This window comes from Cariama cristata, unplaced genomic scaffold (assembly GCF_000690535.1).
Source record: "Cariama cristata isolate BGI_N322 unplaced genomic scaffold, ASM69053v1 scaffold37970, whole genome shotgun sequence".
NCBI classification, from domain to species: Eukaryota; Metazoa; Chordata; class Aves; order Cariamiformes; family Cariamidae; genus Cariama; species Cariama cristata.
This window is the reverse complement of record NW_009594821.1, coordinates 10,287-15,088: the sequence shown is the minus strand read 5'-3', so window position 1 is coordinate 15,088 and position 4,802 is coordinate 10,287.

Below are 4,802 nucleotides of genomic sequence, written 5' to 3'. Positions count from 1 at the left end.
CCCCCAGCCTGCCTCCACGACTCGGCTCCCTGGCAGCCCCCCAGCGGCTTTCAGTGCTTGGGAGCACCCGTGACATGGCCCAGCAGAGAGTCCTGCGTTTCCCTCCCACAGCCCTGCCGGGGGCAGGAGGCAGCTTGGCCGTTGCTGATGCTGGAGAGGAGCAAAAAGCACCACGCCAAGTTCTCCATGGGGATGGGAACAAGTCAGGCACCGCTGGGAGCATCCAGCGTTGTCCCTCTCTAGTCTGCTGCTGGCCTAGGGCCCTGCTCCATGCTGTGTCTGCCCAGGTCCCCAGAGAGGGGCAGTCCAGAGAAAGCAAGTCATGGGCAGACCCTGTGCTCCTCAGGCTTGCTGATGGGGCAGGCGAGCAAGTGTGGCTCCAAAGGAGAAAGACACATACATGCTAGTAAGGTCAATACCTGATGTCTGCAGATCACGGATCACGATGCTCTCTGTTGGCGTTTTGGTCTTGCCTGGGTTTTATTCAGCTTTTCATAGGCCCATATCAGTTTCTCCCAGTATATTTTGGGAGCTCCCAAGTTTCCTGCAGAGAAACTAGGCTGAGCACCTTTATCCCTGGATGTTCAGTCACTGAACTCGGCAGAAATTGTTCATAGCTTTTATTTAGCAAATTTTATGCATCAAAGGAAATAAAAGAGCCAGACAAGCACATGTAAAGAAGAATGGAGTCATTTCTAGACTAGAGGTTTCACCCAAGGCTGTTGGCTACTACATGTTTTTCTGCAGGACCCTGTTGGACAAAAGAATCATCTGTCTGGGTGCAGAGGTCTTTGGTTGACTGTCCTGTGCTAGGTCTGTGCTTCTTGCAGGAGCTTTCTCTGGGGCCAGTGAATATCCATGGTCTGATAGCTCTCTGGGGAGTCTTTCTGGGAGTGTCTTATATACGTTGAGTGTCTGTTGATCCTTTTGCCTTGGTTACTGATAGAACATTGCATCCTTGGTCATCAGTACCTAAGACTTCGTTGCTGGTAAACCAAAAGTGTTAATGCACTGAACTATTCTTAGTTAACTATTATTCCACACTCATGTCCCCAGACTCCAGTTTTGGGTGCTATCAAAACATAGGCAGACACCGTCTGTTTCCCAGCAGGCATGCAGTCTGAGATGATCGGTGTTACGTACAGAGTGAGAAGGAAGACTCAACCAAATAAGCATGGATGGAGACCCAGTCCCTCGTAAATTTTCATGACCATTACATGTTCCCTGGCTCAAATGGTCATTTGCTCACTAGTTTCTGGTAAGGAGGTGGTCAAGAGGGGGTGGCAGTGATCTGGCGGCTTGGTTCTGGGAGCCTGGGGTGTGTACAGGGAGGCTCAGCAACAGACATGGAGGTGTTTGTACGGGAAGCAGACAAATTGAGTGGCTGAGACCATGGAAGGATGACCTTGTTATCATCTGTCATTTGGCAAAGCATCTTCCTATTATTTCCTCTCCCATATCATATGTCATCATTAACACAGCAGACTCTCAGAGGAGCTTATTTACCATCAGTGCACAGACTTCTTTAAAACGACCTCCTGTTAAATGTGCCTAGTGTCCAGTATTGGACCCATGCATGGAAGCAGGAGCTCTGCAAACAGCCGTTCTTGAAGGAGACTTTCAGTAACTCAGCCAATTTCCTTGTTAGACTGGCTGCTCTCTGAGGAAGTGCTCTTACAATAAGGACTGTTACCCAGGATTTGCACCCTCCTCCTTTTTATACTGGGTATGTTAACCAATCTAACCCCCCAAAAAGAAACTGTAATTTCTGTAATAAATGGAGTTCCCATCCAAAGGCAAGTAGAAAACTTTCTTGCTTTGAGCCCACCCCCCGCCAAAGCTGATTAAAAGCAGAGTGGTTGTTCTGCCTCGCTGCCTGTATCATTTGGACGATACAGGCATGAACTGGAGCATGAGAAACAAGAAGCAGTGTTGTTTCTCACACAAGCACCTTACACACTGGGAGGCTTTGCGGGGTGCCATGAGAAAAGTAGACATTAAGCAAGTGTTTATTTTTATAACCCATCAAAGATTCTGTCCAGCCCACTGCTATTTAAGTGATGAATCTCTAAACTTCCACTTTTTAAGTGTATTGTGGTTTTTTATAAATATATCTAAAATGTCTTTTATTCCTACAAAATTTCAGAGAGAAGAATTCTTTATTCTGATGCTGCAATAAAGCACTTTATATATGTATGTATTGCTGATGTCATTCAGTTGAGACTGAAGCATATGTTGCTATTTGTTTTGGTTGAGAGGGATGACACTATGTTGAATGCTACGTGTCTTGGGTTCGCAGCCCCAGCTGTACTGCAAAGACACTGGTGGGTTTGTGTCCTTCCCTTAGCATTTGTATCTGATGGTGTCTGGATGCAAGAATCGCAGCTAATGGAGACTATCCGGAGCCCACTGCCACAGCCATTGGGTATGTAAAGTTCTGCTCACAGGCAAGGAAGCCTCCTATGAGAAGGCCGTCAGGGTCGGTGCTGAGAAGCAAATGCTTGTGCCTCAGCCCTGACCCCAGGTTTTATTCCACGCTCAGCCTGGCCAAAGCTCGGTGCTGGCTGACCTTATACCAGCACACTGCTTTAAGCACATCTTGAGCAAGGGGGCCAGTGAAAAAAAAAGCAGCAGCATCCCAGCTGGAAAACTGGTTTGGCAAACCACCTCCAGAGCCAACAGCTACTGATAGCAGGGGGATTTGCAAAGCTTTCTAGGGATCACAACTTTTTGTTGCTGTTAATTTGCTGTATAAATTGTGACCGCTTCCAAGCTCTTGTTATTTCCAGCTGTTTTCCCTCCTGTCTTGCTCCTTTTGCTTTGTGCTGGCTGCACATCTGTCACAGGTTATCTGCTACTCCAGCATGGGCTCTGCTCCGCAGCTGCCTGGCACCATCGCTGGCCCCTGCCTGCAGGGAGCAGATTGCTCCTCTCAGTGCACTCCCACTGGTGTTCCACAACATCAAGAGCATCATTGCGTGGAGCCCAAGCCAGAGGAGCAGGCTGAGCTCTGCTTTGCAGGAAAAGCAGCACAGAGAATTTTTTGGGGCAGGCAGCAGTTACTACAGTGTATACAACAGGCCTTTATCCTCTGCAACAAGGTCCTTGCTGTGCTGGATGCTGAGCCCTGCTCCAAAACTCCTTGGCTATAGAAACCCCACAGCCAGAGGACGGAAGCAAGGATTGCTGCCCTAACTCTGCAGGTGCTCAAGACCTGGAGATGTCACCTGAAATCATGGAGCGAGACTGTGGCACAGTCTCAAGCTGCACCTTTGCCTGCTGCTTTGAACACAAAACTTCTTGACCAGTTGAGTTGTCTTAGTTTGCCAGCCTGGACTGGAGCTTCGTATGGCTCAGCTGTACCAGTTCCCTGGCATCTGACTTGCAGCTGAGTTAGTTTGTCCACAGAAGGAGCTGGGCCTAGATTTTGCTAGGCACAATGGTCAGCATGTGCTTGTCCCTGTTGACCTCCCCTCTTGGTCCGAGATGAGTCAGGAGCAAGCTACGCAAAGACCTTGTGACTGTGAATGACACCTTGAAGGCACAGGTGTGTGGTCCTGAGGGGCAGGCAGAGTGAGTGCAGCCCATCTCTCAGGGGTGAACGCGAGATTTCATAGAAACATGTTTACAGCAACAGTGATCCCATTAGCTGTCTGCTTTTTTACAGGGCTCCTGCTCCAAGAATCTGCTTCCTGGAAAGCACACAAAAAGCCCAGCTGGGCCCAGAAGGAGCCACTTTGGGCTAGGGGGATAATGCCGGGAGAGTTTGGCCAAAGACTGTGGAGCAGACCTCAACTGCAAGGCCTGGTGGCCTTAGCCTAGGAAAGAGCAAACTGTGATGGTCTGTGAACATTGAATTAAAACTGAAGCTCTTGAAAGGGGGGAAAAGAAAAGAAAAAACCCAAACCTCTCAAGCATCCCTGATCCTGGTCTGTTAAGGGACTCACCCCACTGTGTGGTGACATCAGCCCTCTGGGCTGCGTGTGCTGGTGGCACAGTGTGGCATGCAGCCACCAACTTCTGTGTAGAATTGGGGAGGGGTGGGGGTGGGGGAATCACACTAGCTGCACTTTTTCAGCAATAGCCCTGCTGATTGCAGCATGTGGCAATACCTGGTCTCCTGGGCTTTGCCTTTGTCCTGAACGTGGAGAGTCACTCCTAGAGGGTCCCCAGCACCCGGCAGAGCTCATCCTCTGCTCTGCTTTCACAGAGGCCATGCGGAAGGATGCTGAAATCACACTGGGGTAGCCCTGCCTGACGTGTCCGCAGGACGGGATTTACTCCCTCTGTCTCCACAGAGGATGGACCCATATGTTTGCAGTCGGGAAAGGAATGTCTCACTCCTTCCCTGCCATGCAGTGGCCAGCTGCCCCTCAGAAATGCCTGAGAGGAGCCCAGCTGGCGGGGCCCAGCCCCTGCTTTGTTCCAGGTCCTTGCAAGCATGTCAGCTATTCTTCTCTCACTGCATGGGAGCCGGGCACTAGGGATGACAGCTTCGCACAGCTTGACCATCATACACGGGCCAGGGGCCACAGCAGAGCCCATCCGCCAGCCAGTATTCCCTGCCACACCAGCCCCTGTCAGCCCCAACCCCAGCAGGGTGGCCATGAGGTTTAAAAGTGTCGTGTGTGTGTGTGTGTGTGTGTGTGTGTCCCCTCCGCCAGACATCACAGCCTTCACACACAGGGATGTACCACAGAAAATGGCTTTAGCCAGGGTCTCGAGAAACTACAGAGCCCCACCGTGGGGACGTGGGCAAATCCGTCCTCACTGCCGGGTCCTGTTCTCTCCTGGGCTTCAAG